Raw genomic sequence first — 13,713 nt, 5'->3', positions numbered from 1 at the left:
TGCAAGTTCATGGGGTTATGACCGATGAAGAGCGCATTACACGTCTGGATAAGGAGCCACTGGAAGCAAAAGGGGGAAATACACCTCCATCTGGTTTCTAAGGGATTCTTCACAGTGTTGTTCACAAGCCTAGAGAACAAAGATAGAGTGTTCAAAGTGTAGCCATATTTCTACGCTGCTGCAGGACTCTACATGCGTCCATGGATGATGAAATTTGTCCTGGAATGTGAAACATTCACATCAGTACCAGTATGGATCAGACTATACTCCCTTCCTCTAGACTATTGGGTACTAGAATCTCTGAAAACAATAGGCAATAAAGTGGGGCATTTTCTAAAGATCTCAGAGGCGACTCTAAAAGGAAAATATACCTCCTTCGCCCGAATATGTGTGGAAATGGACCTATCTGGAGCCATTCTGTAAGACATAATTTTAGAAGTGTATGATGAATAATGGGTGCACACTGTGGACTATGAGCACATCCCATTTAGGTGCTGCAAATTCCATGACCATGGGCATTTATTCAGAGACTTCCCAACACTCAATAGGGAAAGTAATGTGAAAACTACTGTGGATAGAAGTCGCGAGGGTTTCACCAAGGTTGGAGGCAAAAGGAAAGGTGGGAAATGTCCACAAAGGAAACTGAATGAGGATAAACAATCAAGACACAATCGGTTTAAGATCTTGGAGGAAGAAGAGGGAAACAAGGAAACAGGCCAGGATATGGATAACATAATCAAGGAGTAGGAAAAGGTCGCTGACATGGAGGATATCACCATAGACAACCAGCAAAAGGACAATATACCAAGTCGTATGGAAATAAGTAGGGACCATGAGACGACTCCAAGTGAAATGGGAACGAAGGACCATGAAATATAGGAGATTCTAGATAGGAAAATCTAGATCTAGGAAAATTTCTGGAGCAAGGGACGATCATAGGAGAGGAATCCTTGCCAAAAGAGGATTATGACATAGTACAACAGCTATTTCTATGGAGATCACAATCGAAGGGAACTGGAGTCAAAAGAAACCATGAAATCCAGGAGCACAGTGGGGTCAAAATGATGGAGAACATACAGGTTCAATCTCTAAAGAACTAATGAAGGAGAAGACGAAGGAAAAGAGAATGAGCTGTTGAACAAATGTGGAAAACTGTTGATTAACTCAGGTAAGATGAAATATCTCACCAGCTATTCCTTTACTAACCTTTCTTAATGAAGCTCACAACTTGGAATATAAGAGGCATAGGAAATAGAAGGAAACAAAGAAATCTCAGTAACAGAATTAAAGAGGAAAAACCCCATATGGTTTTTATTCAGGAGACAAAATGTTCGATGGATAAGATTAGAGAAATTCATAATAAGTGGTTAATCAAGTGTGAGTATCTAGAGGTTAAAGCAAGCAACTCGGCGGGGGGGATTCTCACGCTGTGGGATCCACAGAAATTTGGAATCCTGGATGCTGAAGCATCCAAGAACTACCTTTCTTTGATATGTCAACCTGTAGGTGATAAAGAGATATACATGATCACAAATGCTTATGGACCTCAAAAGAAAGCATATAAACTCCAGCTTCTCATCTCCCTTGAGGATATAAGAGCAAGACACCCCAATATACCTAGGATTGTTGCTGGAGATTTCAGTATGATAAGATCTCTTTCAGAGAAAAAAAGTGGTATTAGACAACTAGGAAGAGACTCCATGGCCTTCCAGAACTTCATTATGAACATGGGGCTAGTGGATACTGTAACAATAAAACCTTCACCTAGAACAACAAGAGGGGAGGGGCTTCTCAGGTTGCCTCCAAACTTGATAGATTTATTATCTCAGAGGACCTGCTTCTCATGGGCCCTGCCATGAAAGCTTCTATTTTTCCCTTTGGAGGTTCGGACCACTTGCCTATACAGCTGGAGGCCACCTTTATGGGCACACCAAGAAAAAAAAATTTTAGGTTTGAAAATGCCTGGCTCTCTCACCCTAAATTCACCAGTAATATTGATAAATGGTGGCGAGAGGACTTGACCATGCAAGGCACTATAATTTTCATGCTCCAAAATAAACTTAAACACATCAAATCCAGACTTAAAGACTAGAACAAAAATGAATTTATTGATATATTCAAAGCCAAAAGAGAAGCTGAGCAGAAGCTCCAGGAGATCAATCAGATCAACATCACAGATGGCTTCACCGAGGAGAGGGAAAATCTAACTGACTCTTTGTAGGCAGAATGGGAAGATCACTCCTTGCAAGAGGAAATCTTGTGGAGACAGAAATCAAGGATTCAGTGGATTAGAGAGGGCGAAAGAAATACAAACTTCTTTGATAGATCCACCATGGCTTACAGGGCACATAATAGAATCACAAAGATTAAAGATTCTCAAGGGATTGAGCTTGTCCCTCACAAGGATATGGAATCGGTCTTTGTTCAACACTTCCTCAACATAGAAAAGGAGCCACTAGAGGATAGATCTAGGTATATCGACCAATTCACTCAGTATATCCCTCACCTGGTTACCAGAGAGGACAACCACAATCTTAACAGGTCAGTGTCAGAGGAGGAGGTCAGTGAATTGATTAATGAAATGCAAAATGGAAAAGCACCAGGCCTGGATGGGTTCAATGTAGATTTCTTCAAAGCTTGCTGGGAAACAGTCGAACAAGACATCCTTGAGGTTGTGGAAGACTCAAGAAGATCCAAAAAGGTTCTAAATTCTCTTAATGCTTCCTTCATAGCTTTGATCCCAAAACAGGAAAATGCCATAACTCTGGAGGGTTTTAGACCCATATCCTTATGTAACGTGGTGTATAAAATTATTTCTAAAGTGATAGCCAATAGACTCAAGCCCCTTCTACCATCTCTCATCTCGGAGGAGCAAACAGACTATGTGGAAGGAAGACAAATCCTCAACAACATCATCCAAGCTCATGAGGTGGTACACTCTCTCAAAACCAACAAACAAGATGGTATGATCATTCAGTTGGACCTAGCGAAAGCCTATGACAAGGTAAGTTGGTCTTACATAAGTGCAATTCTAAGAGCCCATGGCTTCGACCAAAATTGGATAAGATGGGTTATGGCACCTGGAACCATGACCAGTTTTTCCATACTACTTAATGGAGCTCCATCAAGAACTTTCACGCCCTCTAGAGGTCTCAAACAAGGAGATCCGTTCTCTCCTTTCCTCTTCGTTCTTATGATGGAAGGGCTAGGCAGAGCGATCAAAATGGAAATGATGAAGGATGAATACAGGGCATCAAACTCACTTTAGATGGAGCAACAAATACTCATCAACAACTTGTGGATGACACTATGCTGTAGGGCATACCCATAGTCAGGGAAGCCAGAGAAATCAAAGGCATCTTAAATGACTTTGCTATGGCCACAGGCACAGAGGTAAGCCTCAACAAATCCAAAGTTTTTTATTTAACACTAATATTGCTATTCAAAGAAACATTACCAGAATTCTGGGGTTTCAAAGGGAATAACTACCTTCCAATTATTTAGGCATACCTCTTACTGATAAACCTCTAAGCAAGAAAGTGTGGGAGCCAATAATAATTAAACTTCAGGACAAGATCAGAAAATATACATGTAGGTCACTAAATTTGGTAGGGCGTCTGGTGCTCACATAGGCAGTCCTATAGGATTTTCCCCATTTCATGTTCTCAGCTCTTCCTGCTCCCAAGGGTATTAAGTAGCAAATCAAGAGCATACAAAGGGATTTTTTGTGGCGCAGAGGAGAAGAGAAAAATAAGTGGGCATTAGTAGCCTCGGACAAGATATGTAAGCCCAAAATCCATGGTAGCTTGGTGCTTCATGACCCTGAAACCCTCAGCAGAGTTTCAGGAGCCAAACTTTGGTGGGGTGGATCATGGAGTCGACATCTCCCTGGGCTAATATTTGGAAACAAAAATATGCTAAGTTTTGGCAGGAGAAGGATCACATTAGAATGTCAGGGAAAATCAGGGGCTCCCATACTTGGAACCTTGCCTGGGAAAATAAAAATCTTGTTCAGCAACATAGTTTCTGGGAAATTCGAGCAAGGAACCTAGCACGATCTTGGGAGGATAACTATCTATAGGAACCCAATATTTATAAGGATGAGTTTGCAGCACTCAAGAGGGACACAGATAGAAAAGGTCTACTTATGGTAAAAGACTTCTGGGACTAGGAAAGGAATAATGGAAAATGAAGGATTTGGAAGGATCTAGGCCAGAGTGATGGGAGTCCTATGAAAGCCTGAGAAGAGGCTCTTACTGAGGATCTAGAGCATAGAAGGATTCTAGTATCCTCTGTTCCTAACCAACTAATATGGGGAAAAAATATTGAAGGTAACTTTAAACTCAAAGAAGCTAAACAGGAAATAACGGGTTTTAACTACATGAATCCTGATCAAGTCTGGAAGAAACTATGGCGGAGCCCCCACTGGATGAAAATTAAGTTATTCATCTTGCTGGTGCATCAAAGGAAAATTTTAACTCGGGAGAATCTCCTAAGAAAAGGCTTCGTTTTTCCTTCCAAATGTTACCTTTGTGGCTCACACGAGGAGACGATGGAACACCTTCTCAACCTCTATCCTTTCACATCCAACATGTGGGACTGGGCGGCCTCCATCTTCAAACAAACAGATAGGGATAGACTCATCATATTCAACACTTTGAAGAACTAGAGGAATAAACTTCTCAGGGAATGAAATTATAAATAAAGCCTGGTTTCTCGTTCCAGGCTTTGTTATCTGGAATATTTGGAAAGAGCGCAATAATCGGATCTTCAAAAACAAAGCAAGTGAGCCCCAACTGATAATTGACCAAATTTTAAGGCAGCTCAAAGACACTTTAAGGAGCTTGTTGAGGACACTTCCCAAGGATCCTCCTCTGCCCCATGAGGCGAGTATTCTACTTCACTTGGGTCTCTAGTCCATAAGCCCATAGGGTATAATTAAGGGAGTGAGCCAATTAAAAACAACCAATAACATTTGGAAACCTTCTCCTTACGGTTTCTGAAGGACGGAGCATCTAAGGGAAACCCAGGGTTAGCTGGCTTCGGGGGTACTATAAGAGATGATCAGGGTTAGATAAATAAGATCTTCCATGGTCACTTAGGGAAGGCCACTAACAATATGGTAGAGCTCATGGCATTAGAGCAATGCTTGGAAATCTTGGTGGATTCAAATTCATAGAATGTTATCATTGAAGTAGATTCAGAATTGACCATGAGAGCGGCCAAGAAAATATGTAATGGTACTTCTCCTAAGAAAGTATCGAAGCATTGGAAGCTTTTGTAGGTCTTTCACTGTGTTTACTCCCACCTGCAAACCTTAAAAACTGTGAGATTGGTCTATGTGAAAAGGAAAGCTAACATGTTAGTGAATCATTTAGCGAACGTAGGAGTCACCAATATGGATAGAGATTCTCGGTATGTCTGGGATTTGTTACCCCCAGGCAAACTGTTAGAGGAATGTCTCTGTCAAGCGAACAAAGATATGGAGCTATGGATTTACAAGATGGATCTAAATGATGCACGAGACAGGCGGGAGGACAGGGAACCCTAATTTGGCTGCCCAGTTTAGCACTCGCTGTATTCCAAAGCTTAGCATTCCATCGGAGATGTGGCGAAAGGACCGACTTGGGGAGCACCATAGGTTTGGTCGTTAATTCTCATTTCTCTTTGATGGGGTTTGGCAGAAGGGCTGGGAGGAAGGCTTATGATCCATTCGATTGACTTGATAATTGGCTATCGCTTGGTGACAGAGTGTGCAAGATACTCCGCGAGGCGTTCATTTCTAAAACCACATGTGGTTTTTCAAACAAGGTCCGAATGGGTTCTGTTTTTTTAAGGAAAGGCCCCAATTCCACTCTTCATGCAACACGTAGTAGTGAGGAGGTGAGAGAAAACCACTCTCATCAGGTGGTTAACCCTTGCGTGACTTATCCACCCAATATCTATGTTGGTCGTTGGATCTATGTCAGGTGATCAACGGTGTAGATGTGTTCATGCATGTTGGTTTGGCGTTGTGGACCTGAAAAAGTTTAGAAAGCTGGCCTAAAGTTTTCTTCGAATCTGTAAGAAAGATTTAAGTGTGGTTTGATGTTGGCCCGTTTTCAACGTGTGGTATATTGTTTTCTTTTTGTCCAAATGTTTGGCAGGAACTCCTAGGTTTTCTTATTCGGGCTTCTCATGGTTTGGGTGTGTGGTTTGGTTTTTTCCAGCCCTGCTGCCCGTTGAACTCTCACAAAGTTGGTGCGGCTTCATGTAAATTATGTATTATTGGTTAGATTAATAGAAGGTCCTACTCTTACTTGATCAAAAAAAAAAATTAAGGAAGTACAATAAATATTACAATATGCTATCATATACTCTTTTCCTTTTCGATATTAGACCTCTTTTAAAATAGAAAAATCTTACTCTTGATACTTTCCATGGATATAGAGATATTTTCTTTCCTCTCATTTCATGGTAATATTGTTTGAAAGTATATTAGCTCCTCGTTATTTTAAAATTTTCATTTGATGCATGTTTCCTATCACTATTAAGTTATTTTATTGTTCAAGTGTAATTAACTTCATGAGTTTAATTGGACATGGAGTCTTCCCATAGATCATTTAATTAAACACTATTGAAGTGAAAACTTATGCATTCGTAAAAAGAATTAGAAACCTAAAAGTATAAGAATTTGGGATTTGAAATCTTAACCCTAGCCCTTAGTCACATGGGATGGTTGTGGCCATAATCAATGGACGTAAGAGAAAAGTGGATAAAGGGAAGAAGCATTGAAAATATTGGATGCCCTCATTACAAGCATGTTCGAATAATTGAACATCTTGGAATTATTTGTTAAGGTGTCAATAGAAATCCATAAATTTGTGGAAGCATAATAGAAGTTTATGGATTTTCTAGATATCCAAATATATAAGAATTCAGAAAATCCATTTAAAAATAGCTTATCAAGCTTCTAGACAGAAAAGAGGTTACAAAGTTATAACCCAAATGTTGGAAGATTACACAAAGGATATCTAAGAGTAAAATCCATATCTTACCCTTTCCAGGGGATATCAAAATTTCTTTGATATCACTTGACATAATCCACAATCCAAATATTTGGAAGACCGGAGATATAGTATCTTCGATTTATTTTGTCACAAGATTTACCCTTTCCATGGGATGTCAAAAATAATTTCCTATCACTTGACATAATCCACATAATCCAAATATTTATAACATCAAAGATCTAGTAACTTGGATTTTTTTTGTCCACGGTCAAAATTCTTATGTGTCATTTGATAGAGTATGAATATCTATAGGACCTAGAATATTTTATCTATCGAGATATAAAAGTACAAAAATCTAGAACTTGAAAGTGCGTGACATCATAATTAAAATCATAGCATAAATTATGTCACTGTAAAATATAAATTTATGAAATCTTACAATAGACAACTAAAAATCACATTTTTAAAAAAAATGTCGGAATATATATTAAATTATCATCGTAAAAGGGTTAATTCACTTATAAACGTTCCAAATAAAATATGTTCATTCCCTTGAATCCATTATGAAGTACCACATTTTAGGTCCGCGGTTATTTCCAAGGGTGAAAATTTCAATTCATAATCACGATGATTTTATTCCTGTAATTTCTTTAATTACTACAATATAAATATAATTCACAAGTCTGTGCACAACTCTAGAGTGGTACAATCTACGAGCCTTTTGTGTGCTCTAAAGCATCATGTCGAGTCTTGTTGAAGGTGCATAGCCTGCAAACTAATATATTGATCTACTAGCGGAATAATTAGCATACTCTATTTCTCAAGTTGTGGTGCTGGTCATGATATCATTTAACAACTATGAGTTCAGAGAGGTTCATCTATTTCTTCGAGGAACGAATAACACCAAATATTCCGGATACCCACCCCGCTTGTTATTCTCATGCATCCGCTCACATAATATTTCGATGTCCTAGAAGACATTGGTTTCTTGGAATGTGGACAAGGAATGAATTCCGCCATGCATGTCCCACACTATAAAACTGCTCCATGTGAAGAAACACAACACATAAAAACTAGAAAACACAGCTACAGTTGCAAGGTTACACATGCAAATATGAAAGCGGAAAACATGTTATCCGCCTCTCACTGAGTATCTATATTTATACAAAAATTTCGGTCGGTTACATTAATTAGAATATTGATTTTTGTAGGCATTGCTACCCTTTCACATTTGAGTAAAGTAAGGGAGCGTTTCCCTTTCGAACATGGTGGAGGATTTTGGCGATGACGAAAGACGATGCAGGGTGCAATAATTATCTTTGTCATTTTCTCCCTTAATTATTTCACGAAAAAAACAAAAAATTTCTATTACATCAAAATGTAGTTACATTATACATAGTCTTATACTTTCCCTGTGAATTTCAAAGAATTCCCTTCCCAAGGGTTTTGTAAATATGTCTGCAAACTGGTTCTCTGATCTGCATAACTGCATATACATATTTTATTATTTCTTATTAATTCTTGAATGAAGTGATACATCATGTCAATATGTTTACTCTTGTTACAAAAAACGTGATTACTTGATAATGCAATAGCAAATTTGTTGTCACAAAAAATATGAGTTGTTTCTTTTTGTTGATGCAACAACTTGGCCAAAATTCTTCTCATCCAGACATCTTTACATGTTGTTGTCATTGCAAAATGCTCTGCATCAGCTGATGACAAAGTCATAATGGATTTCTTCACTTATGCCCATGAAATTGCACTCGAACGAAAACTAAACACATACCCATATGTACTCCTCCTATTATCAATATTTCTTGCGAAATCACTATATGTATATCTAGTTAGTTTAAAATCTAAATCACATGTATGCAAGATACAATAATTTATTATTCTAACAACATATCTTAAAATCTTGTTTCCAACCAACGAAAGGGTACTCTTTAGAGACTCCATGATTCTGGAAATTAAACTTACATCAAACATTAGATTAGGGCTTTTTGTAGTCAAATAAATAAGACTTCCAGCCAATTTCTTATGCAAATTTTGATCAACATTTGAACCTTGTTCATTCTTACTAAATTTTGTACTCATTACAATTGGCTTACAATTGGCTTACAATTTTCCATCCTTAACCTTTTCAATATATCCTTTGCATACTTAGATTAACAAATGAAAATACCATCCTGATACTGAGTTACTTCAATACCAAGAAAACACATCAGTGGGCCTAAATCAGTGATCTCCAATTATGTTTTCATGCCTTCATTAAAGTCATCTATTGAGAGATCTACATTCAAAATAAAATCATCAACATAAGGCACAGAATCAAAAATTTAATTTCTTCATTTACCTTTCTATACGGAGTTGGCTCACTTGGACTCCTAATGAATCCATTGTTATTCAAATATTCATCAATTCTACTATACCATGTTCATGTTGCTTATTTCAATCCATATAATGCTTTCTTTAATTTGTAAACTTTATTTTTTTATCCATCAATTTCATATCCACGAGGTTGTTTCACATAAACCTCTTCTTCCAGAAAAACCATTTAAAAATGAGATTTAACATCCATATCATATAATTTCCATTTATTTTGAGCAGCAATAAATAATACCATTCTTATTGTTATGACTTACAGAAAACCCTGGTTGTGGGAAAAAATTTAAGGTAACCTTTAACCAATATTTTGAAAATTCGAAGGGGGGTCCCTTCTATAACCTTAGTCAACTCTGACTGGTTATGTACGTAAAACAATGACAAGATCTACTATAACAAGACTTCAAAATGTGGTAGGGTTTGATAGAATTCCGTTGGGTATGGAGTCAAATATTTGGCTTACTCAAGAAAGAAAACTAAAAATTCATAGAGGCAGGGTAGCTGAGCTAACTTGAGATTTTAAATTGCTTAGATGGAATACAGAATATAAAGGAAATAATATATTTATAAGAGCATCGCAAGGATTAATCCTATAAAACATAATTCAGAAAAAATATAGATGACTGAAAATATAAACAAAGAATAATACATATGAATTATGTTCATTCACTCTTATTAGTCATAGAAGGGCATACATATGAAAATGTAGAAAGGAAACTAGAAAAAGGAGAGAACATATCCAAATTTCCAAAGATAACAATCTCTATTGTAGAATCAGGTTTCCTTCATTAAAATTTCATAAATATATAGTGCACAATAAGTCTTCTAATAAAGAACAGACCCTTGTCCATTCTAAAGATTTTGTTTTTATGGAAAATTTACAAATTGGTAAAGATCCAAAAATAATGGATCTCAAACTTCTTCATCAATCTATATCTTACTAAATCAAATAATCAAGAATATAAGATCTTACCCCAATTCAAATTGATGAGATGGCTCTCCAACTCATTAGGCGTTTTTTCTAAAAATAGAAAAATTAATTCCATTGAATTCCTTAGACATATGCTTCAAATATCCATTCGAAAATATAAAACTGTGATAGATGTGAAAAATATGAGAGAGGTTTTTATTGATGGGTCTGTTCCCAATAAAAAAGTGTTTGGTCTTTAAAAATATCATCCCAGTGTTTCAGAAACGGATTTTTAAAACAATGGCTAAAATAGGAAAATATTGAATTGCAAAATCCTAAAAAATAGGCTTCAAATATCCCTTTAAATCTCTCAAAATATTACACCTGTGAAAAAATAAAGAGATTTTTTTGTTAATAGGCCCATTTATGACAAAAGACTATTTCATATTTGGAAAAAATTGTTTCCATCTTTTTGGAAATAATGTCCCAAGGTACTGTCTTTTACAGGAGAAAAAAAGAGTAACAAAAAGTTTTTTCAAGTGAAAAGAAAACATGTTTTGGCACATTTTCCCTTTGAATGTGGAGTTTGTGTCATTATGTTTGGGATAGTAACCTTGGTGAATAACATAATATAATGGATTAACCCTGCATGACTCTTAACTCTGCACAATATAACTTCTACCATACAGAAACCCTTGATATTAAATGTGATAGTAAATCAATCATTCACAAAAATGATTTATTACACCACTAGTTTACCATGATGATTACCTTTTGGCGGAAGAAATAATCCAATGTGAAATCATGAAATAGCATGTCACCATTTTTTTAGCCAACACTTGCTTGATCAAATTCCCACTCCTTTGCTGACATGGAATCTGTCAACATTTTCCTTTTGACATAAAATTTTTGAATTTTACATTTAGCGATGATACTCTAGCTGTCAACGTTTAATCGACCATTTTTACAAATCTGTGTTGCTACTCTAGTTTTCAGTGCATTTTTATTTTCAAAACATACAATAATGCTAAAATTCTATATTTAATTGCTTTAACAATTTTTTCTACAAATCGGGACTGACACTGAAACTGTCAACACTTTAACACTCTATTTTTACAAATCGATGTTGACACTAAAACTTTGAGCACTTTAAAATTATTTTTTAAATTGTGATAACAGTTAGCCCCAAGGGGATGTTGTTGATCATAGATGGCAATAAGAACCCAATAGAACATCATAATTATCCATTGGGCTATGGAGTCAAATCAATATTTGTAGCCTATAAACCAATCTGTCGAACCAAATCTTTGCAACTAAAAACCAAATTGTTGTACACTACTAAAACTGAAAAATTAGGCTGTCAAACTGAAAATTAAATGTTGAAAATTGTCATTCTTGAAATCTAAAAGCGTGCACTTCTGTAAGGGATGCTCAAAGTCTTGATCTTATTCCTCACACCTACCTACTCTAAGTGTTGACACAACTATTGAATCAAGTGATCTCAAAACTCCAATGCAACCATCTAAGTAAATGGTTACTTAACTAATTTCTTCTCACGTTTTCTTTAAGAAAAAAGAAGATTTTAAGAAATGGAAAATCAAACTATAATGTGAATCCAATCCCTTTGTTGCTGAACATAAGAAACTCTACCATCACTGATGATTACATCAGACCATCCACAAGGTCTTGGAAAACATGAAAAACTACCCCTTCTTGAAGATCAACAAAAAGACAAACATTCCCTTCATTTTTAATTGTTGTTCCTTGTCCTATTCCATCCAAACCAAGATCATTTTTAGAATGAAAGGAAAAAATCTATTTATCTGTATTATCATGCACATCAGGGAAACATTATGTACTTTCTTGTGAAACTTCAAATGCAACATCTACATTTTGTGAATGAAGACTATCTTTTTGGTTATCAAATAATTATAAATTTGTCTCATTAACCTCTTGTAACCTTGTTTGAGAACTGCCATTTTGACTTTCAAAAGAATGAAGGAAAACAACTTCCTGCACATGATCTTCTTACAACTGTGAATAACTACCATCATGAATTGGATTTTCAATTTTCTGATTTTCATAAGTTTCTTCATAAGAAAAAAATCTCAGTAGATGAATGATATGAAAGACAACTTGAATGATTTTCTTCATCCCAATATCGGTCACATGAAAAATGACAAACCTGCTGCATATCTTTATCAAGTTCAGGGGATGAAATATGAATGTTTACAAAAAGAGTTTGATCAGTTTCATTTTCAGTCAAGAGAGAAGCTATTGTTTGCTCAAAAGTTTCTAAAATATGAAAACTAGCCTCTAATTTTTCTTCATGATGCTAAAAATGGTTTTCATATAATGATTTAAGAATATGTTCATCCATAAACTCCTCGACTTCATAGATATTTTCCAAATGTTAAATGAAATTCTCGAAATGATCACAACAATTTTGAACCAGCAACAAAGATGAATGTGATTCTTTGTAATTTTCAAAAAACTTAGTATGAAAATCCTTTAAAGAGTATTATGTAACAGCTGGTATTTTCTCATCCCATGATATTACCTTTCCGTTCAAGGTAACCACGAACATCTTCATTAAGGAATCCTCACGCAACTTGAGTACAATATTCCATACATGCATATGAAATCTAATCAAATGACGAGAAACATCATCGCCATCATAACATTAAAATCTTGGTAGATATTTCTGCTAATCTATGTGAGGAATATGATTTGGAAAACCATGAATGTGAGAGCGATTCATTGGAGCATACCTTTCAAATCTGTGATCCATCTTGAAGTACTGGAGTTGTCAAGAAAATCTTTAGGCCACTGAGTCTTTAGACAATGGAGTTTCCATGGATGTTCTGAACTCTGGACTATTTGAAAATGGAGTCGCTAGGTGAATGATGTACAACGCAATGGTGTCTAATTGTTTTTCACCATTAGTAATCAGATATGGATCTTGTTGTTCTCCTAGGGAAAATTTCACCTTTTCTCCCCATCAACGATGTCAAAATCTTATCACTTAGAGAAAACCGTCGTTGTGGGAAAAACTCTAAGGTAACCTCTAACCAATCCTTTGAATTGAAAGTTGGTCCTCTCAAACTGAAGGGAAATAACTTCTATAACCTTAGTCAAATATGACTTGTTATGTACATAAAACAATTACTAGATCTTCTGTAACAAGGCTTCAAAATCTGGTAGGGTTTGATAGAATTCCTTTGGGTATGGAGTCAAATGTTTGGCTCAATTAAAAAAGAAAACTAAAACATTCACAGAGGTAGGGTAGCTGAGATACTTTGACATTTTGAATTTCTAAGATGCAATTCAGAATATAAAGGCAATAGTATATTTATAAGATCATCGTAAGGATGAATCCTACAAAAAATAAGTCAGAAAGATATAGATGACTGAAAATATAAACAAAGC

The sequence above is a fragment of the Pinus tabuliformis genome, chromosome 9 (genome assembly GCF_031772625.1).
Source record: "Pinus tabuliformis cultivar Carrire ecotype Pingquan chromosome 9, CPIR1, whole genome shotgun sequence".
Lineage (NCBI taxonomy): Eukaryota > Viridiplantae > Streptophyta > Pinopsida > Pinales > Pinaceae > Pinus > Pinus tabuliformis.
Note: the sequence above shows the minus strand (reverse complement) of the source record.